The sequence below is a fragment of the Artemia franciscana genome, unplaced genomic scaffold, assembly GCF_032884065.1.
Source record: "Artemia franciscana unplaced genomic scaffold, ASM3288406v1 Scaffold_289, whole genome shotgun sequence".
In the NCBI taxonomy this organism is placed as follows: domain Eukaryota; kingdom Metazoa; phylum Arthropoda; class Branchiopoda; order Anostraca; family Artemiidae; genus Artemia; species Artemia franciscana.
The window spans coordinates 595,537-605,543 of record NW_027063627.1 but is presented as its reverse complement, the minus strand read 5'-3'; positions in this window follow the sequence as shown (position 1 = coordinate 605,543).

Sequence of the window (10,007 nt, the reverse complement as noted above, 5' to 3'; positions counted from 1 at the left end):
AAACAAATAAACACGCATCTGTGATCTGCCTTCTGGCGAAAAATACAAAATTCCACATTTTTGTAGATAGGAGCTTGAAACTTGTACAATAGGGTTCTGTGATACGCTGAATCTGATGGTTGGATTTTCATTATGATTATATGATTTTTAGGGGGTGTTTCCTCCTATTTTCTAAAATAAGGAAACTTTTCTCAGGCTCGTAACTTTTGATGGGTAAGACTAAACTTGATGAAACTTATATATTTAAAATCAGCATTAAAATGCGATTCTTTTGATGTAGCTATATTTTAGAGTTTTGGTTACTATTGAGCCGGGTCGCTCCTTACTACAGTTCGTTACCACGAACTGTTTGATTAATCTAAAACACTTTTTCCGCAAAATAAGTTTTCAAAGACAAGTAAAAAGCTCCAATAGCTCTAAGGAAAAAATCAGCAGAAATGAAGTCAAATAATCTTCCAAGAGTAAAACTTACCACAAATCATCATGAATAAATAATTGAAAGTCAAAACGAATAGAAATTACAATAAACAGTCGAGCCAAACTCAAAACGAGAAAAAATTAACATGAGTAGGGCTGACAAGCCCCATGCCTTCTTAAGACCAGAAAATAATTTGCACTTTATTGGAAAAAAAATAACCGTTGACTGTCAATTTAATATGGATATACTGATATTTATTCCTTAAAGTTTTAATAATTTTTATTTATCAAAGTAAAACAAGTAAAGACATCTTAAATTTATTGTGATTTCAGTAAACTGTAAATTGTGTTCTGGTCTTGAGGAGGCATGGGGGTTGTCAGCTCTACTCATGTTAATTTTTCGTCGTTTTTAGTTTTGCTCGGCTATTTATTGTAATTTCTGTTTGTTTTGAGTTTCATTGACTTATTCATGGTGATTTGAAGTTGTTTTACGCTTGGAAGGTTATTTGACTTTATTTCTACTCATTTTTGGCCTAGTGAATCTTTTTACTTTTCTTTGAAAAACTTGTTTTATGGAATTTTTTAAATTAATTTTTTTTTATTTGCATACTCTTTTCCATTGAAAAAAAAGATATTTTAAATCTTTACGGTTTTCTTAGAAACAGCAATATAGCGTTGTAAATGTCATATTAAAATTAGGACAAGAAGAAATAAAAATGTACAATAGCTCAAACTCGAAACGACCAGAGATTACTATTAAAGAATAAATGAAATCCAAAACGAACAGAAATTAAATAAACAGTCATATCAAAAACAAAAATAAAACAGGCACTAATATAAATGAATAAATAAATTTTAAAACAAGTAAAGGTTTAATTAAATATGCAAATCAAGCTAGAACCTACTGTGTCATTGGCATTTTACTCAAAACGGATTATATCACAAATATTTTCTTTTGTACTAATTAAAACACTGAAAATAAAAATAAAAATTACAGTAAAATTAAATTTTGAACTGATGAGCTTTTAAAAAGTTCCTTATTTTAATTAAACTGTCTTTGTGTTCAGGAGTCGTTTTTAAAAAATTAGCACAATCAGCTGAATTTTAGCGTAAAAAGAGTGAATGAGGGGAGGGATAGCCCCATCATATAAGAAATAATTTAGCTTCCTTTTAAGTTTCAATGTTGCTCCTTACTTACTCTAAGCCATTAGTGAATTCTCCCAGGAGACTAGCCCACATCACGAGCTACTAAGAATTTGTATCTTGACTATAAAATCTGATTCAAAAGACAATAAAATTCACATCTTATGTGTCGGTATGGTTTTCATTCGAAACTGGTATTACCACAGGAAACTCTCAAAGCTACCAAATTGCTCTAATCGTATTTCCTTTAAGCTGACTTTAGAGTTTTTCTAACAAGTATACTAGAACACTTTTAGGAATTGCCCATTCATTCCTGAATTTTAAAACGAAAAAATTCCGATGATGTAAATCTCATGATAACCTAATCACAAAACACTGTCTCTGACACAAAATAGGAGAACCAAATGTTTTTTCCAAGATTTATGGGAAAGTAGGTGCCGGCTTTCGGTTCTTTGTCTTTTACTCGGATATCTTACCCAAGCTCTACAAGCTATAGCAAGACTGCAAGACCACGCAATCAATTTTAAATTGTTTGGCCAAACATACTAAAACAGCTTGTGATGGACGAGATAGGCCTACGATGATTCTCTAGGTTATTAAATAATAAAAAACAATGTTTTTCAACTGAAAGTGAGGAGTAACATTGAAACTTAAAAGGAAATGAAATTATTCCTTATATAATGAGGTTATCCCTCCCCCTCATTCACTCTTTTTATGCTAAAGTTCAGCTGATTGTGCTAATGTTTTTAAAAACGACTCCTGAAACGCAAAGACCGTTTAATTACAATAAGGAAGTTTTTAGAAGCTCATCAGTTCAAAATTTAATTTTACTGTAATTTTTATTTTCAGTGTTTTAATTAGTACAAGAGAACATATTTGTGATACAATCCGTTTTGAGTAAAGTGCTAGCTTGATTTGCATATTTAATTGAACCTTTACTTGTTTTAAGATTTATTTATTCATTTATATTAATGCCTATTTTATTTTGTTTTTGGTATGACTGTTTATTTAATTTCTGTTCGTTTTGGACTTCATTTCTTCTTAGTAGTAATTTCTGGTCGTTTTGAGTTTGAGTTATTGTACATTTTTATTTCTTCTTGTCCTAAGTTTAATATGACATTTACAACGCTATATTGTTGTTTCTAAGAAAACCGTAAAGACATAAAATAGTATTTTTCTTAATGGAAAAGACTATGTCAATAAAAAAATTAGTTAAAAAAATTCCATAAACAAATTTTTCAAAGAAAAGTAAAAAGCTCCACTACGCCAAAAATGAGTAGAAATGAAGTCAAATAACCTTCCAAGCGTAAAGCAACTACAAATCACTATGAATAAATCAATGAAACTCAAAACGAACAGAAATTACAATAAATAGCCGAGCAAAAAAAAAAATCGGAAACAAGTACATTCTTCCCACTGAAATAACTTTGTAAAAAATATTGCAGGCGTAGTTATGTAAGCGATAGGAGAAACTGTTGAAGTCATGTTTCTTAATTTAATAGTCTTTCACCCATATAGCTACTTGTAAAAAACACTTGTAATTTTTTTTTTTTTTCAATTAGAACAAATAAATTTCACAACTCACGACTACCCAATTTGAGCATTACCAATATTAATTCTCGTGACCACGACCCGCTGTTGGGTCACAACCCATAATTTGGGAACCACTGGCCTAGGGACTGTTTTGGGCACCCGACTAACTGACCGTATCTCGAACACTAAGCTATACTAAAAATTTGGTTCAATCCCATTTTTTAGGGCTATAATTAGTAGTGATGGGCGATATTAGATATCGATATATCGGACCAAATATCGATTTTGAAAACGATATTATTACGGCTTTTTCTGGTATCAACCGGTGAAAGTCCAGCAGAAAAGATCAACAGGGAAAACTGTTTCGCAGATGGCCAACAGGAAAAACAACATTCAATCCACTAACTCATATATGCTGATACACAGCATGTACACTTGTATCCATAAGTTGGTATAGCCTGATCTCTAACTATTTTTAGTGAGGGTGGACTCTCAATTGTCGCTGAGAACCTCCGAAAGGCTTGGGAAAATAAAATATCGTCTAAGCTTAGAGACCCTGCTCAGTTCACATCTGTCACTGTTGCCAAATACCTCAATCTGCTTTCTAGAAATTGCATATTATCCCACACGATCATCTCTAAGTTGAGAATAAAATAGCAGGGGACTTGGATTGGGCCTTACTGAAATCTGTGTCAACAGATGCATGTGCTAAATCAAGTCCCTGTGATTCAGCCATTATGAATCAAACCATTTTGGGGGGATGACATGACGGAGTTTCAGCAGTCAATGCAAGCTTCGTCAGAAGCTGCATTTACCACGGCTTTCCAGATTTTCAGTAGGGAGTCTTAAGCAGGGGCGGATCTAGAGAAAAACCTTGGGGGGGGGCCACTGGTCCAAGGGCGGTAATGTGACTCGAGGTGGGCACCAAATTAAAAAGTTTATTTTAAAAAAGATTAAAAAAAGAAAAAAGAACAGAATAAGGGCGCCAGAAACATCTTGGGGGAAGGGTCACCTCCTCGGCCCCATGGATCTATTCCTGGCCTAAATTGCTTTTAACTCTTTCATTCATCTAATTTCAACCAAATTAGCGACATAGTTAAAATAAATATATAGATAGATTTATCACACGAAAGCCCTATTGGGCCATTCGCTATTTAATTAGTCACAAAACTAAAATTAATATTTTTTTGAGTGGGGAGTGGACAGGGTCAGTTCAAAAAAATTACTTCTTAACATAAATTAATGTTGTAAGTTGCCTTGTCATATCCCCATCATTGAAACACAGACACCATATCCTAAATTGACGGGCTCACAAGAAATCTTGTGATTTCTGTGATTTCAAACAAATCTGCCAAAAAAAGAAAAGAAGAAAACACATTCTGAAGATGAAGATCTAGCAAGCAAGTTTAATTATATGATTATTTTTTCATGAAAACGAGGTTTACCTTGTAATTTTATGACAAAATGATTCTGTAAACTGATCGTGCGAGCAGTTTCATGTCTGAATCTCTGGCAGATCAAGGGCAGAATCTTGGGTAAGGGGGCCACTGGACCAAAGGCGGCAATGTGACTCGAGGTGGGCACCAAATTAAAAAGTTTATTTTAAAAAAGATTAAAAAAGAATATAGTACGAAATAAGTGCGCCAAAAGTGTATTAGGTGGAGGGTCGCTCCATCCGACCTCATGTGTCTGTTCCTGGCCTAAATTGCTTTTAATTATTTCATTCATCTAATTTCAACCAAATTAGCTATTTAGTTAAAATAAATAGATAGATTTATTCACACGAAAGCCCTATTGGGCCATTCGCTATTTAATTAGTCACAAAACTAAAATTAAGGATTTTTTAAGGGTGGAAGGGGTTTATTATAAATCAAACCTTACCTTTCGATTTCCAGGTATATTCGCATATTTTACCAAAATATCTGGAAATATCCTTCGATCCCTTGCACATTCAGCCATGAGTCTTCGTCTCTTATCCATTCTATGCTCGTGTCCAGATTTTTAACTTTTATTCATTTTGAACTTTTAGCTACAAGGCTACTTTTCAACATGCCATTGTGAATAGGCAAATAACTATAACTGTGTTACCACATTTGTGAAATGTGTTGAAGATACCCCTTTACCTTCAACAGGTGTTTCCATTTTCGTGAAATAGGGGAAAGTTCCATGTTCGTAGAAATCTTTGCAGCAATCAAAAATTGCAGATATGAATACTGAACCGGCTGAAGATAAATAATTTTTGTTCGTTTTTAGTTTCAACTATGCGCTTTACATTCAGTTCAAGTCGTAAAGGTCTTGTGATACGGGTCTTAGAAGTACCTTTACGGACTTGCCATAAAATTAATGTATTCTCGCCACCAATGTCCTGTCTGAAAGTGGATTCAAACCTGATCAGTTAACCAAATAGTTCGTGGTAACAAATTGTAAGTAAGGAGTAACTCAGCCCAGTAACAACCGAAGCTTTAAAACTCGGAATTTTGATATAAATAGATATATCGAATGAATTGTTTTTTTTTATGCCGACAGCAGACATATAAAATTCATCAAGTTTCATGTACCCATCAAAAGCTGTGAGCCTGAGAAAATTTGCATATAACTATTTTAGACAGGGTGAGACTACCACTAAAAAGCCAAAGCATCTTAATAAAAACCGCACCATCAGATTCGGCATAGAAAAAAAAATCATACTGTAAGGGTTTCTATTTTTTGTCTGCAAAAATGTGAAATTTTTGTCAGAAGATCGATCACGGATGCGTGTTCAATAGTTCTGTTTTTTTTTCGTTTCTTTCTTTTTTTGCAAGGCTCCCACGCTCCTTTTCCCCAAAGCCATCTGGTCAAAAATTTGAGATAACCATTTTGATCAGCATAGTTGAAAGGTCAAGTAATCATGCCTCTGGGGTTGACAAGACCCTGCAAATCCCTGGAGAAAGGGCTGTAAGTTTGAAATTTGTCCTGTGTTTACATATAGTACTAATTATTGGGATGTAAAAAGATATTTTTTGTGGAGGGTGATTTTTCTGTGGGGAGAATTTTCCACGGGGTAGGGGTTTTTTTCCGGCGGGATAATTTACCATGGGGAGGGAAGTATCCAGGGATGAACTTTCGAAGGGGAACGTTACTCGGGGGAATTTACCGGAATTCTTATACGAAATTCTTTTATTTTACCTACTTTCTTTAGCCAGTTCAATATTTGAAGATGTTCCTTGGAAATAGCCCAGGTAAAATTTTGAAAGGAGTTGAAGTTGCCAGGTAGATATTGCCGTGGTGGGTGGGATTTTCCACAGGAGGTATTCTCCATGATGGAACTTCACGCGGGAAAAATCTTCCGTTGAGACATTGGGAGGGTAGAATTTCCAGGAAAACAATTTCCGCGGAGGGAGGATTCCGGCATGATTTGAAAAACGATTAGAAATTAAAAGGACAACAAGTCTTTTATTCCAAACGAAAATAGGCTAAAAATAATTTTCCTGGGGGAATTGTCCGCAGTAAGTTTTTTATGGGGACTTTTTAGCAGGGATAGAATTGTTTAGGGGAAGGAGGATCTTACGCAGCAGAAAATTTCCAAGGAGGAATTTTCTTGGGGGGGAGATTGTTCATAGAAAGAAAAGGTTTATTTTCTTGCGTTATTTAAAAAACGTTCAGAAATCAAACAAAAAACGATTTTTTCAACTAAAAGTAATGAGGAACAATAAACCAAACAGAAATCATCCCGTATATGAAGGTTTTTTTTAACTTTTTTTTTAACTAATTTTAACTTTTGTCCCATTATTTAAAAACAACTCGTGAAACATAGGAGCCGTTTAATTAGAGTCAGGAGGTTTTGGAAATACAAAAAGAAACTTGCATGAAGACCGAGGTATTGAAGAGGGTTTTTCCCCCTTATATACAGGAAAATCTATGCTCTTTTAAGTTTTAATGTTGCTCCATGTTTTCAGCTGAGAAAAAATGATTTTTTTTTTATTTAATCACTGAAAGGCGGACCCAATCCTCAGGGGAAAATATCGACATGTTCCTGATTTGAATAGCCAAACATAACCAGTAGCTTATTTTTCTTTTTCCTGAGCCCGAGATATTTCAAATCAGGGTTTTTGTAATGTTCATTCATGTAACGGATTGTATTCAAAATTTGGAATAAGGTGCAAAATACTCTTTAATTGCAAATTTCGTTATTAAATTTTGACAAACCCTAAGTAAATCGGACCAAAAGACTTATCAGAAATATCGAAATCGATATATCAATTATCGAAAGTAAAAACATTTATATGTCGTTTAATCGAAATATCACCCAACACTAACAATAAAAGAAATATTGAGATAGCTAGTACATGTTGTGCAGATGAAGGATGACAGATTGCCAAAGTCCTTGTCATCCAACCATCTAGAGCCAAACAAAAAGCAGATCCTCCCCGAATAGGGGGGGGGGGGGAAATGTCGTAACGAAAGATTTAAGAAAAATAGGAACTTCTTGGGGGTTTAAAAAGGAGGGTGTGGGAGGGGCTTTAAATATATTGGGATGGAGGAAGAGCTTGCGCAGCCGTGTTGGCCTCACGCGACTTAGTGCTGTAGTCAGCCGTTAGTAGTAGTAGTAGTAGTAGAAGAAGAAAAATATCTGGAAAACGTTATTCTAAACTATCCCATTCTCAAAAGCTTTAGAGGCAGATATTTTTTTCTTTCAAAAAAGTTTTTAAAACTTAAAAAAAAAAATTTTAAACCTAAGAGGACTATTACACATAATCCTTTAGGTTTAAACGCTGAATTAGTATAGATCATATCGCATATACATATCGGTAAGGTTCCTCAGTGACATAGGGAAGATAAATTACCTTAATTCGCATTCAAACACGTTTTTGAAGGAATGATTATCATCTAGGATTTTGTGTTGTTTGCTTAAATATCTCTTTAGATGAAGGTACGTGCTAAGTGATTTCAATTACATTTGTGGAAAGGTTGGAGAATGAGACTGCGCATCTATACATCACCAATCTCATATCTCATTAGATCATGTTATTGGTCCCATGGATTTAAATCTGATTAATGAAAAACAAATTAATTATTTAATCTTTTTACTGAAAATTTGGTGGTGAGGGGTATAACTGGAGGGGCCATGGTCCAACTTCCTGCCTCCAGTCATAAAGATTGAAACTATTGCGTGATTCCCCTTCAAACAAGGTGCAACATACTCTTTTTCTTCTAAAAACTGGACGGGAAGAGGAGGGGATGTTGAAGAGGTCAGGGGTCCTCAATGTGCATCAAGTCACACATATATGAAAAATATTGCCCATTTCGATTTAAACAAGACGCTGCATGCCTACATTCTTACAAGAAAGTTGAAGCTGGGAGGGTCGGGCTGTGTTGAATGAGAAACTGGCTCACTTTGGTTCTGCAATCTTACAAATTGAAAATCCTTATAAGATTTTGGTTCAAATAAAGGTGCAACATAAGGATGGCTCTGCTAAAAACTTGCTATTAGACGATACAAAGGGGAGGGGGATTTTCCTCCATTTATACACCGTGAAAATCCTATCATAATTCCAATTCAACAAGCAAAAATATGCCTACTTTTTGGCAAAAAAAAGTCAAATGGGGAAGATGGCTCGGTTTGTTGGAGGGGCTAAGGACCCACTTTGTGTCTCAAATTTTGAGGGTTGAAAACCATGGAGCGTTTTCTATTTAAACATGATGCAACATGCCTACCTTTCTGCTAAACAGTTGTAAGTACAGAGGGGTGGTAATGGTGGTAGTGGCGTAAACATTCACCCACTATGGTCGCCCAAAAATTGCAGAAGTACCTTTCTGCAACAAAGTTGGTCTCTAGAGGGGCATGGGCTACTATGGTTGACCAATCATGCAGATTAAAAATCCTACTTGATACCAGTTTAAACAAGGCACAATATGCCTGACTTGCTATTACAAAGTTGGCAATGTGACGGGGGGGGGGATAAGAGTGAGCATGGGCCCCCTCATCAAATTATACAGATTGAAAACTCGAGTTCATCAGCCGTGCTGCACGGTGGTAGTGATGAAAGCCTCCTCGTGGTGCCCCCGAGAGTCATAGGCACAAATAACAGCCGACTAATCAGGATTTCTCTCGCCGTCCAGTCACTTGCCTTCCTGACCAGTATCTTACCACGAAGGGGGATTTTTTTGGAATTAACTGCCCCGATTAGATAAATTTATGCCAGGAACGGCTGGCATAATCATGCCTGGATTCTCCATCCACCTGAACATATCAACCACTGACCATGGCACAAGAAAAAATACCTTAAGAAGCAATCCAATGTATGAGAAATCTATTACCTTACTACTACCGGTTCTGAGAATCACGTGCAGCTTACCGCTAACGGTTGGCGAGAGCTGGGTGACTCTCCCTGTATTTTGAGGAACGAGTATTTCCTGCCCAAGCCCGTCTGAAACTAGCATGTGGGGTTTTTGGCATGGTGGAAAACAACTGCAGACATCTTGACACTATCAAGATATGAGGGAAAAGAGATACGGAAGACACGGACAGGGATTTTTTCAGAACAAAAACAATAACAAAACAAATTTTATTGAATCATTTTATTAAGAAATGTCCCCCAATTCGGGAATATTTACGGTTTCAAAGGGGTGCACGGCCCCCTATGCACGTTCATGGGTAGTCGTAGGCAAAAAATACCAGCCCAAGGGGGTACCAAGAGCCCAGCGGCTTTAGCTTTTATTTCCTTTTTGGAATTGGAGGCGATGGGTCTTAATGGCCAGAGCCTAGAGTGCTTCCGCTCATAACAATAACAATAAAATAATAATAGCCTTGCTTGAAAAACGGCAAACCATTTTGAAAAGTTTCAAGGCCAATCAAAAGAGTGATCAAACTGGAAATTAAAAGGAGGGAGAGGCAACAAAGTACTTGACGGATATTCAAAGCTAAGAGAAAGTTT